The sequence below is a fragment of the Pipra filicauda genome, unplaced genomic scaffold, assembly GCF_003945595.2.
Source record: "Pipra filicauda isolate LSUMZ 115617 unplaced genomic scaffold, ASM394559v2 scaffold301_size890592_pilon, whole genome shotgun sequence".
Classification (NCBI taxonomy): domain Eukaryota; kingdom Metazoa; phylum Chordata; class Aves; order Passeriformes; family Pipridae; genus Pipra; species Pipra filicauda.
Genome location: NW_024104423.1, coordinates 359,131 through 372,391, shown reverse-complemented (window position 1 = coordinate 372,391; position 13,261 = coordinate 359,131). Strand labels below are relative to the sequence as shown.

The 13,261-nt window shown below is 40.3% G+C and overlaps 1 protein-coding gene across 1 annotated transcript in view; it reads left to right on the top strand.

The window, feature by feature from the left end:
* The first annotated feature begins 724 nt into the window (after positions 1 to 724).
* Positions 725 to 13,261, top strand: part of MYOM1 (myomesin 1) — a 94,589-nt gene continuing 82,052 nt past the window's right edge. The window contains exons 1-3 of the mRNA XM_039383291.1: positions 725 to 4,716; positions 5,191 to 5,248; positions 5,364 to 5,475. The gene's annotated coding sequence lies outside the window, so the exon portion shown is untranslated. The remainder of the gene's footprint in view (positions 4,717 to 5,190; positions 5,249 to 5,363; positions 5,476 to 13,261) is intronic.

The window sequence follows — 13,261 nt, the reverse complement described above, 5'->3', positions numbered from 1 at the left end:
ACCTACCTTCAGATACTGACATACGATGTACCCTCTCAGTTGTCCCTTCTCGAGGTTGAACAGGCCCAGTTCCCTCAACCTTTCCTCGTAAGAGATGATGCTCCAATCCCTTGATCATCTTTGTACCTCTAAACAGCCCCAACACATGTAAAAGTACATGGTACGGCACTGTCCTGCAGGATGAGGAGGTGCTGTGTTGCAACAGCTCACAGAGCTGGTACATCTGGAAGATTCACAGGATCATGGAATATGCGGAGCTGTAAGGGATCCACAGGAATCAAGGAAGCAAAACTCCTGACCCTACACAGGACAGCCCCAAGAATCACGCCATGTGCCTGAGAGCATTGTCTAAACGCTTCCTGAACTATGGCAGGCTTGGTACTGTGACCTGGGGAGCCTGTTGCAGTGCCCAGCTACCCTCTGGATGAAGAACCTTTTCCTAATATCTAATATTGTTTTTAACAAGTGAATTACTTAACTGCCCTGGGTTCAGAGTTAGAGGAGAGACTTAGATAGTAAGAGGAGAGACTTAGATTAGATGTTAGGAAAAAATTCTTTACTATGAGGGTAGTGAGGCACTGGAACATGTTGCCCAGAGAAGTTGTGAATGCCCCATCCCTGGTAGTGTTTAAGGCCAGGTTAGATGGGGCTTTGAGTCACCTGGTCTAGTGGAAGGTACCCCTGCCCGTGGCAGAGAGGTTGGAACTAGGTGATCTTGAAGCTCCCTTTCAATCCAAACCATTCTATGACTCTGATCTGGCCTGGCTTCCAAAGACAAAGACCTTGTACCAATTTGCTGTTAGCATGTTACCCTATCTTCAGATAATTTTTACCTGCCTTGCCAATACCAGCAGGGTAATCAGGCATCCAGGGGTCATGGGTATATTCAGTTCTCATAATAATCAAATTCTTTGGGTTGGAAGGTACGTTTAAAGATCATCCAGTCCAGCTTCTAAGAAGAGCAAGATTAGTCGCTTTAGGAATTAGGAAAATTTAGGAAAATTCCTGAAAGGATTTTCCTTTTCTTAAAACAAAGATGAGGACGGTGGGCAGATGAATAGGAATATGGGATGAATAGGAACATCATCCTAAAAACAGTGACCACAGCTCAAAGATATAAAGAACATTATGTAAAAATAGACATCACTGCTGTCTATGTAGCCTAATTTATCACTTTACATCTAGTTCTATTCATATAATTTTTACAGAATTTGCAACTGTAGATAAACTCAGTTTTTGAAAACAGTAAGAGATTACCCGTATTTCTGACTTTTTTGAAGGAAATAAACTTAAATGAGTGACCAGAAGGTGTAATCCCTGATGGACTCCCCTGGCTGGGGCAAAGAACACAGCTCTGAGGGAACATCTCCTCTACTCAACACCTACAGAGTCAAAAAAACCAATTGCAGTTTTCACTGTCGCTGGTGCTGCCAGTGGTATTTTTTACTTAGAGGGAAGTGTGGTGGTTTCTGTCACGTCTTCTGCCTTTCTTTGAGGCACTGGCAGGATGCTGCAGGCTGCCCACTTGAGCTAGGTCTGTTGTGTCATAACAGGCAGCACCTGATGCCAAACGCATGAGTTTCTGTTGCTACAACATCAAAGCTGAGACAACCTTTGTAAGTGGTCAATAAAACTATGTGATCCCAGGTCAGGGGTAGAAGTTGGAATATTTATTGAACATGTGACATGCAATATAAGGATCTTGGAGGCAGGACATGTTAATGAAGAGGATGGGTTATACTAACTAAGGGATGAATTATGCTAACTAGAGGATTACACAATTCTCTGCTACAGTTACACAAGTGGTTAATATTTTCCCGTAGCAAGGACCACATGGGGGGAAGAGAACAAAGGGCCTTCTACATCGCCTGACAACATCATCACAGTCACTCCATATCTTGCTGAAAGAGACAGGACAATCAAACATAGTTAATATTAATGGGTCTTGTGATGAAGCTCCTCAAAGTAAGGAGTTTCTCCCAGCTCCTGCTGTCTACAGCCTGCTACATAATTTTATTAGTTCCTTTTCTGCTGATAGTCGAGTTTTGGATTCCAACAAACCTTTCCTCTCATGATCTGGAAATGGGTCATTCCTCATGCCTGTTCTGAATCACTTTTTTCTTTGTTTCTTATGTTTCTAGAGCCAAGTACTTCCAAGACTGGAGTCAGTGGCAAAATTGATGTGTAATTTATCCAAGTTAGCCTTGATTAGAGCGGAATGGGAATATTTACCTATATTAAATGTATTTTTATCCAACAATTAAATAAATAGTACGATGACAATGATTTCCAAATGTTTTCCTTCAAAAATTGATACAATACTAGCTCAATGTTCATTTTTTTGATCTATACTAAAATAATTTTTTAGCTTATCCAAAATTGGAGTAATGAAAATAACAAGCAAAGGCTAAGATATCAGTAAGGAATGTGTAGGAAGACCTGTCAGAATAAATCTTCGTACATGGGATCTGTGTCTGAAGAGTCCTGGATATAAGTAGCTGCCAGGTTTAATATTTAACATAATGAGTAATACTTAATATATTGACTAATCACAGAGGACTTTGGCCTATACTATAAATTACCATAGTTGACCTTTTGCATTTTTTTTCCTGAAAAATTTCTTATAGGGAAAAGGTAAGCAACCTTTTATTTTGAGAAGTAGGGAGAAACCGAGAGACTCAGTAGATTTCAGGCATCTTTAAGAAATGCAGCAGTAATATTGATTCACGAAGAGCAATCCTGTTTCCAGAAAAAGATAATTAACCAGTTATAAAAAAACCACGAGTTGTTTGTAACATTTTTCTTCACTAGCTCTCATTGAACTTCCTTCTGCAGTATGAAAGTGCCATGAGTTCACTTCACCTGAAGCGCAGGTGAGCTAGACAACCATAAATGTTAAAGATGCGGTTTGGGAATGGGGAAGGATTTTCAGTAAGGTAAGTAGTTTTGGAGTCTACCATCGATGGGATTTGGAAGCTTGCACACTTTAAAACCCCTATGAGCTTCCAATATTTGGACACGTAAGTAACTTTAGAATCTACCTTGGAGTGACTTACCTGCAACTTCCTCAGAGGCCAGAGGTGCCTAAAGGAGGAAGTTTTCCAAGGCTGCTTTTAAACTCAGTCTTGACTGTACCTAGACTTAGGCTAGTCCTTCTGGGTTGGTGACTCCTTTGTATGCATGGATAGTCTCATGGCAGTAAATACGGTGTTAATGGAGCAACCAGGCTCCTCTCTTGCCTCACAGGCAGTCTGCCTGGCAACTCCTCTGTGGTAGCTTGTTTGGGGAAGGATCTACCTTTCTGGGCTCACCTGGTCTCTGGTATTATTGTGTTTTGCATCTTCCATGTCTTTTCATGCTCCATCATTATAAGGCTTTCCACTGCTGCTTTCTAAACACTGTTTGGGAGCTTCTTCTCACACTCAATACCTTACTGTGAATGTAGATCAGTATTTCCCACATACATAGAATAAAATTTCCCTCCATGGAAATGATAATATTGCAATGCAGGCTGGTAATGGCAGCCTAAAGTGAATTATATCTATCTACCAAGAAGAATCTGCACCCACCAAAATCCTGGCCATATGGAAGTAAAGGGCCACAGCTCTTCATCAGTGTGTCTTCTGTGAGGATGCCTTTTACTGGGAGAAGGATACCTTGATGAACTTCGTACTTTAATGAAGTTCATGTGTCATACAAATCCCCAAACAACTCAATGGGACCTGGGGCATTAAAAGAAACAAAAGCAGAGCACTATCCTCAAATAATTTATTTACCTACTCTAACCGTAAGTCAAATTTAGCAATTTGTCTAATGCTTTTCAAATTATTTTTTTCTGGACCAAAATGATTACCAAAGTAGTTAAATAATAACAATAACAAAGTATAGCAATACCAACAACAATATGTAATAACAATAGCAAAGTATAACAAAACAACAACAATAATATAATACTAAAACAACAATAATAATAACAACTTAATACATTTGCAAATAGGTTGGGCATATTTTATGGAATTGAATTATGTAAACAATAGTTTATTAAATAAAATAAACCAAGGAAGCCAGACTAGTTACATTCTGGGAATCACCACTACTGAGTCAGGAAAGAAGGAATATGCTTTGACTAGTTACCAGCTCCAGCAAGCAACACGACTTCCGCACTACAGTGAATAATATGAGTTTACTTAAACAGTGCAACTCCAGCTGATTCTAGCATGTGGAAGGTGGGTGCCACACCATGGGCCTGATGGTGCAGTTCATAGGGCATTCCTAGGGTGGGAATATGTCCCTGCACCTCAATGACCTGTGAAGATGTGCCTGTAGAGAAGCCAGAGGTTCTGTTGCTTGCTCACAGTGTGCAAGCCAAGCTGCTTTAGCCTTATTGTCCCTTTGCTTCCTCCACAGCTCGGATGTCCCACTCTCAGTTGAAGTAAAGAAGCATTTTGAAAATACAAATTGTCATCAATACACTTGAGAACAAGGCAAACAACAGTGTTGTCTAAGACAAGCCATCTTTCTTCTGCACCAAGAAGCCAGAAGTGATAGCAGGTGAAAAAGAGAGAAATGACCAAACTGTCTGAAGTGTTAAAAGAGAGCACGTTGATGGGCTGTCCATACTGAACAACTGTGTCTGTGTACCTAGTTAGCCGAAGAGCAAATAACCATAAAACGTTTAAAAATACAGTTATCTTATGGTATGCTGGATGATATCAGGTAATATATTTATCTTTTTTGCTCTTTCCAGAGACTTCTATCTGCAATTTATCACATAGGCTATGTCACTTTTTCTAGTTGTGGTCAGTACCACAGGAATGTTTTTATTTTGAGCAATGACTTTTTTCTTTTTAATCATGCAAATGAAGATCTTTCATTTTGTACTGTTACATTGTATCTGAAGTAGATTTGTCCTTCTATTTTGTGACAAACCCTGGTTCCAATGCTGAATGCAACAAGTCAAGCCATGCACTGGGCTTTGCAAGTACTGGAAGTAAGAGGAATAGTGGCCCATAAAGTCATAGCATCATTTAGGTTGGAAAAGACCTCTAAGACTGAGCCTAGCCATTAATCCAGCACTGCCAAGTCCTCAACTAAACCACATCCCTAACCACTCTTTGCCCTTTCTGTTCTGTGAGTGGGTTGTGCAATAATTAGGGGTGCACAAACTCAACGCAGATGCTCTGTGAGCAGGTCAGGATGGGGAACAGCCTGTCTGCTGTGTGGACTCCCAGGCCTCTCTGGTTGGCAGGTGAGTCATCCCTGCTTTCTGTAGCAGCGTTCCTTCCTTCATTAAGCCCCTATTGTAATCCTCATTCTGTAATTTATATGTGGTTTGTACTAGAAACATTTTATTTTTTTTCCAGGGTATTTCTTTCCCTGATTGCTGTGGATGCTGACTGTACTATCTTTAAGATGAAATAGCTGGGACTGTACCTTGCTCCAGGACGAAGATGCCTACTGCTTCCTTTCTGTGCGGTACTCGCAAACCCTGGGGCAGGGAGGCTGCACGCTCGGGGCCGCACGGCGGGCTGAGGGTCCATCCCCCCGCCAGCTCTCTCCTCACCCTGGCGCTAGAAACCCTCACCGGAGCCTCGCAGCTCGCAGCCTCGCAGGTTGATTTACTCCCCTAGATTTCGGAATTCCCACTTTGACCTGGACGCGCTTGTGTCGCTTCAAGGCACTCGGAGCCGGTAGCCGGTCCCGTACCGGCTGTCGCCAGCAAGGGGAGCTCCGTATTTGGATAGGATCCGAAAGACAGGCCAGGGACGGTACTGCCATGGCCAGGAGAGGGAGAATGCTGTAAAATGACATTAAATCTATGTGGGGCTCAATCCTGCTGTGGGCTGGAGAAGGAAGGGGAAAGACTAAACAAGCGCCGTGGGCTCCAGGGTGATATTTGTGGCACTCCTGAACTCTGCAAATCATATAATAGAATTATTGAATTATAGAATGATTTGGGTTGGAAGGTACCTTTAAAGTTAGTCATCTAGTTCCAACCTTCCTGCCATAGGAAGGGGCACCTCCCACTAGACCAGGTTGCTCCAAGCCTTGTCTAGCCTGGCCTTAAACACTTCCAGAGATGGAGCATCCACAATTTCTCTGGGCAAACTACTCCAGTGCCTCACCACCCTCACAAGAAAGAATTTCTTCCTAATATTTAGCGTCTTCCTACTACCTACCCGCTTTCAGTTTGAAGCTATTCCCCCTTGTCCTGTCACTACATGCCCTGGTAAAAATTTCCTCTCCAGCTCTCCCCTTTAGGTACTGCTATAGATCTCCTCAGAGCCTTGTCTTCTCTAGGCTGAACGGCCCCAACTCTCTCAGCCTGTCTTCACTGGAGGAGTGCTCCTGCCCTCTGATTATTTTCTCAAGTCCTCTGAACCTGTTCCAACATGTCCATGTCTCTCCTGTGCTGAGGACCCTGCAGCAGAGCCTGGAGCAAGCATGTGCCTGCCTTTAGTGAGGGAAATTGCTGGACATTTTACAAAGTGAGGGTCTACCTTGCTATAGTAGCCCCTCTTTGCTCTTCTTCACTGCTGTTAATCTCTCTTCCCCAATCACCAGAAACTTAAGAGAAGTGTCTTTGAGCACTGATTGCTCCAGAAGCTTTCCTGTGAGCTGTGTGTATCACAGCTGTTAAAGCTTTATGAAACTTGACATCAAAGTTTCCCCTATGATGAAACCCTGTCTCTCTGGTTTTGGTACAGGCTGGGAATCAGTGTGATCATTTTACAGAAAGCTCAAATATTTTTTTCTGGGATGGAAAACATTTTGGTTTACGGTATTGCAGTCACAGTTAAAGATGTAATAACAGGTACAGCATCATAGCAATCAACACCCATAGTAAATATGTTTTCAGTTTGTATAAAAAAATTAGTCTCCTTGTTTTCAGCACATGCACCTGTGTGAGTGTGATGAGCCAGAGCTGACCCACCACTCGACTGAGGTTTGAAAACCTTCCTCTGAATCTGGGTTGAATTTAGAACAGGAAGCCAATGAACAAGGCCAGATGCTGCTCACTTGAGTTTTTCCAGAGGGCAGACTTCTTCCCCTCTTCATTAGCAACCCAGCAGAAAGAAAAAAAATAATTGCTCCACCAGGAATTTCTGGAAGTGATCAGCAGCTGCTGTTGACCCTCTAGCAGTCATTACGCAGCTGCACTTGGTCGTGAGTCCCTGCTGGCATTAGCAGAGGGAAGGGGCATATTCCCTCTCTATTTAGTCTGCCAGCTAGTGTAACAGTCCCTAGAGAGCTGGAACGAAAGAGTGAGAATTTACACAGATGCAGGTGGGTAAGCAGAAAATCAGCCCTGCTTCAGGAAGCTACTAACAGCTTTTTCAGGATTGTTCTCAGACGTGCTTACAGCTGTGGGCTGAGGATTCAGCTGTCTGCCCATCAGGGCTGTCGGAGCAACACACACCCTTTCACTCTGAAACCCAAAATGCAGGACTTTTTCATGGATGGGAAATGTAAAGTACTGTGGCACACTCAATACGAAAACATTTTTTTTAATGCAGGCAAAATGAGGGAAATCTGATATCAGCTGTAAAAATGTCCACTGTGTATTTTATTCTAATGACACTTTCAGACCTCCAGAAGTAATGACAAATACATGTATTAAAAATGTCAAGGTGTCTCTGACTGGCTTGATGAAAATTGTTTCTTTGTCATATATAGATAAATACGATAAAATGCTGGCAAAAATCTTTTAGGTTGATATGTTTCTGGTTCCAAAATATCACCATTTTCCCCCAGTATTGATTTATCACAAACGTTTCTTTACAAAATCCCATTGGAATCTGAAACTTTCAAGAAGTTCAGCCTCTGCAAGCTAAGTAACCTAAAATTTCAATTCATAAAATGACAGAATGTGAAAATATGCTTGAACTATTCAATTTGATCTCTCCCATGTAGATAATTTTAATTTTCGTTGGGCTTTGGCCAGAGGAAAAGTAATGTTTGAATAAATCTCTTTTTTTGCAAAAGAAATGTGGATTAACTTCAATGAACTGCCAGGAGATTATAAATGGTCATCAGATGTGCTCAAGTTTGGGCCATCTCGTAGAAAATAAGACCCATCTAGCTGACAAATGCTTCCCCTCTGTTTTTGCATGTCACTATAAATAGTAAACAAAGATAAGTCTCATATTTTCCGCTGTGCACATTTAGTCCTTGGATTGGTATCAGCTTTATAAAACAGTGAATCACATGAGCTACAGGCTCCATATGCTTTTAACTTTATCAAATAACTTTGAGTATTGTGGATCCATATCGCTGTTCTAATTATTCCTACAAAGATTATGCTGTTATCTATAGGAATGTTTCTAATTAGTCCAAAGAATATGTGTCCAAAGAGATGATAATTTTGGAGGCTGTCTCCCTTGCACTATATTTCTCTTGGTAAAGATTAGGAATCATTTCCATTGGGGTTAGCAGTGTTATAGGCCATGCAGAGTAGCACCTCTTGTGATAAAGAGATTGTATTGCCATTATGATTGTAGGCATTTTAGGATAATGTACTGTGTATGCCTACCCATAAAAAGTACAGCCCTCTGTGTGTAGTTCTCTAAATAACTCATCTAGCCCAGTTCAACACACGGGGAATGAATGCTGAAGGAACCATGCTTATAAGCAGTTCAGAAGCAGAAAATACCTGAGCAAAAGAGACTTTTCTGCTCTGTCGTTGGTTTGCTACCAGCAACAGTGACATCAGGTAGTAAGGACATATGCTGACAATGATTTTTATAATACATTTATTAGAATAATTCAGAGACTTGTGGAAAGATAAAACCTTAGATGCTGGTATCACTGCATCTTCTTAAACTGGAGCAGCTACTATTAATCACAGAATTATTTGTATTTGAGGACTCTAGAACCAAAGATATTCTGTGACAAAAGAGCAGAATTATTAGTACCAGATCCCAGGTTTCAAATGGCTGCCACACTGCCCATGTAGCACTAGATGAGCGGGAGAAACCCCAGCAAAATAGGATCACCAGACTTTCAGTTATTGCGGAGAATTAGGTTGCAACATCTTCCTTGATCAGCAAAGTCAGTACTGGCATTACGTAGGCGTGGTACCTGCTCTACTGAGCAAACTCTGAGAGAAACCATTTTCAGAATAAGACATAAGGATGCAGCAGCAAATTGATTGTGAGTCAAAAGCTTTAAATGCTAAATAATTTGCAAATGTGCTTTGGAAACAGATCTCCATTCAGTTGTGCTACACGGAAAGGAGAGGCCAATTACAAAAGAAAATACAGAGGCAATTATGCCTCAGGATTTTAATGTTTGGAAATTTGACTTAGATGACTAGAGTCTGAAACACATTTCCAGTACTATAATCTCTGTTCAGTCTTGCACATATTTATTTAGTTCTTATATTGAATCTTCGTGTTACTCCACCTCCATGGGCAGACTGAAAAGATGGAGATCACAGTGTAAAAAAGGCAGGGAAAGTATAACCCCACTGTGCTCAGACTAGTGCCAATGCCGTTCCCTGAAACTGTTCAGATTTGTCAGCCCTCCATCTGCCTGTCCAAGTTGGGACAATGATGAATGAATCTTTAATTTCCCATGAGCTCTAAGTCCACTGTTATTAAAAGATGGCTATTAATTGAGTGTATGTGCAGTTCACCCAGTGAGTGCTGTTCACAAACTCCCTGAGTGCTACATCTTGAATAGTAATGCCCAAATGTATAGTCTTTCTTCCTCAAAGTGTTTTGGGATTCTCAAGGTGTGTTTTTCCCAGATAATCACTTTTCTTAAGCAAAATTATTTCAATTCCAAATTCAGTTTGACATTACAAGCTTGTTTTAAGAACTTGTGCTGGGAAGGGACTGAAACCAAACAGCTTTGTGAATTGCACAGCTGGTTTCTGTTTGCTCATTACTTTAAAATAATTTTCAGTGAAATGATATTATGCTTGTATCTGACACTTGAAAAGAAAAACTAAAAGAACATTGCCATGTTTGCTAGATATTGTGAATATCAATATTGCTTTCAGCAGTTTTCACTGATCTATGCAAATAATTGTGGTTGTTTAGCTAGTCTGAGTTTACATTCAGAATACTGATCTATTAGTTATACACATAATTTGGAGATGCAATGCTCTGAAAATTAATGTAATTCAGCAGTTTCAGAGAGCTGATTCAAATTTTAAAATGCCTATTGTTACCACAGCTCCACGTTCTCACAGCCTTCAATATCTGTACAGCTCAGTGCTTTCAGTGTTAAATAAGGCAAATACAGATTGCTTGTCTCTAACATTGACAGCTGTTATGAATGGCTTTCCCTTGCCATTGTCCAGCATGAAGAAGTTAATCTTCCTTCATATGGGTCATTAAACTGCTCCACTTCAGCTTCTATGGATTTGCATACAGCTCTTTCATAACCTATGGAAACATGATTTCCTTCTTCTCAGGTCCACATCCTTTATTTGAACATGTAGCTGAAAACTGAGTCATGTTCCTGGACATTATATGCTTGCTAATGTTAAATGTTGTGAGCCTTCAGCAATGCAACACCAATCCTTTCTTCAGCTATGTCCAGAGATCATTCAGATGTCAAGGTTTGACTTTTTAGGAAACATCTTCCCTTTAGTGTCAGCACCCAACTGACTGCAGGGTAATCTGTTCTCGTCAGAAGTTTTGTCCAGCTGCATCTCTCCAAATGCTCCCAGTCCAACGATTTAAGCTCTGCCCCCGATTTTCCAGTATAAGGCAAAGTTTGGAAAGCAAAAGATAGGGACATGGGATGGGAGATGGCAAACGGGGCAAGTAGGTTGCAATGTTAAAGTACCGTTTAAATCAGCTGTCAAAAATCAGCCCTTGAATTGAAGGAAAGCTTTGCAATCACAGTTAGACACTGGAAAGTTGCGCAACAAAGCAAAATTGCTTTGCTTTTTGACATTGATAAACTACCGGCTCTGGGGCTGATTTTGATGCTAACAGTTCTGAACCAGTAATGAGAATAGTAAAATACAGCACTGTTTAAACTGCAGAGACTTTTAAAACAAATCTGTCATCAGACCTCCAAATGGTCTGTTGTTACTGTTGCACAACTTTCAGAGTACTGACAACCTGCATTGGGATATCTGGATGAGTTCCAGCACCAGACCTTAGAGCCAGAAACATGTTACAGTTTCTTAAAAATGCAAACAAAGAGTCAAACTATGATTCTGGAGGAGAACCCCCAAATTTGTGAGGATCTATGGATGATGCTCCTGTCTCTCAGCTGTTAAAGTAGTCAAGGGCTAGCACAGTTTGCTCAGGGCAGTTGTGCAGTCTCATCTCTGAAGTTTTCAAGACCCAACTCAACGAAGCTGTGAACAATCTCACAGCTGACCCTGCTTCGGGCTGGAGGTTCAACAAGGGACCACCTAGGCCCTTTCCAACCTGAATTATTTTGTGATTTTTGTGATTCTCATTGTAGTTCCAAATTACCTTTTAAATGCACTGTACTGTCTGTTGATAGTAATTACTAGAAACTGTTAGCTGAACTAGCAGTATGAAAATGGAGATATATAGCAGTATGCAAATTTCTGCAAACATAAGGCTTATTAGGCAGAAATAATAGCAAATAGAGAGGTGACAGTAAAATTATGGGATGCTTGTCCTCTGCCTGTCACCAGCAATCCTATCTCATGAAAATATATGACCAATTTCTAAAGTCTTACACATAGGCTTAATTTTTTTCCAACAGGAATTTTCTCTGCTTAAGCTCAGTAATTACTTTCTTGGCAACTGAAAATTGTTCCAAGTGCATAACTGCAATCCAATAAAATTAATAACCACTCTTTTATTTTACTTCAGACATGCTAACCAGAGTAGTTTAGAAGGCTGGTCCTATGCTGCTGCACACAATTCAGGCTCATTAGAGAGCAGTGTGACTATAAATCACAACTGAAGTACAGCTAGATTTAGAAATTCTGCTGGTGTTTCATTGTTTTAAGCAGTAATTCTCTATGGTGTAAGGAAAATTTAGAAATCATTGTTTTGTGCAGTCAAGCAATGCTAACATCCTGTGAAGACCAAAAAGTTCATGGGAAAAAGAGGAAAAAGAGAAAAAAGGAAAGGAAGAACACAGAAAAACAAGACAAAAAGTTCTATAAAAGAGAAGAAATATGAACCGAAGACTTCTGATTTTTATGCCATGGATACCATGTAGCTGTGATGGTTACAGCTTGGGAAAATTTCCCAGATTCCTGTGGTTTGGTAAAGAGAGCAGTACCTAATTACCAAACAGACTAGCAAAATGAGGGCGTTATGCCACAGACATTGGGTGAATTTTTTCCTTGGAAACCAGAAAAGAACAAGAAGTTAATCACATTCTCATGGTTCATTTTTTTTAATCTGGAGAATGATTTTGTCTCAGCCTGCAAGCAATGCTTGACAATTACTCATCTATGAGAGCATCCAGAAGAGTTTGTACAGTTCATATTCACTAAGTACTTCAGAAAATCCAGTGGCTGCAAGAAGAGGATCCACAGGCACGGAGGAAAGCAGTTTTTCCTTCTGCAAACCATTATATTGCAGATGGGGTTTTGTTAAGATTCCATATGAAATTCTTCATCTGCTAGACTGATCTTTGATGACTTTGAAGACAGGACTATTTATTTAAAATAAATTTAATTTTTATTTGCAATCCTCCTGCCTCTTTTTCATTATGGCAAGAAAATAATTCTTTGTGGGGCAACATTCAGAATTTTTTTTTAAAAAAATTCATAACATGGATAAAAAACCTCCCACCCATTTCAAATGGAAAGGGATTCAATTTAAAATATATAAGGAATTACAGCTTAGCTGAGATGTCCATAACAGGTACTACTAGAAAAGTTTTGACACAAGAAAATAAGAACTGATGGAAAATCCAGGCTTATAAATAAAAATTAAATAAAGTAATATTTAAAACATAAACCAACTGAAGATATGAGATACAGTGTCTTAATTCTTTTGAAAGCTCATCAGCACGTGGAAGATTTTTGACAAATGACTTCAGACAGGAAGCTTGAATCTTGTATCTCTCCAGCTCCCACAGCTCTGCTGTGATTTATGCAAAGCAACAGCAATTATCATCAGAGTCAGGGAAAAAAAGAGAGCAAGAGAATGTTTTCCCTTATCAATTTGCATATTCTGAATAAATCTGTATTACATATGCCTGTCAAATTTACAAGCACAGATAAAACCTTTGTGCAGTTTACATACAGAGACTGAGTAGTGACAAAGCGTGGAAAAGATTCAAAGTAGCTGGTGTGAAACAG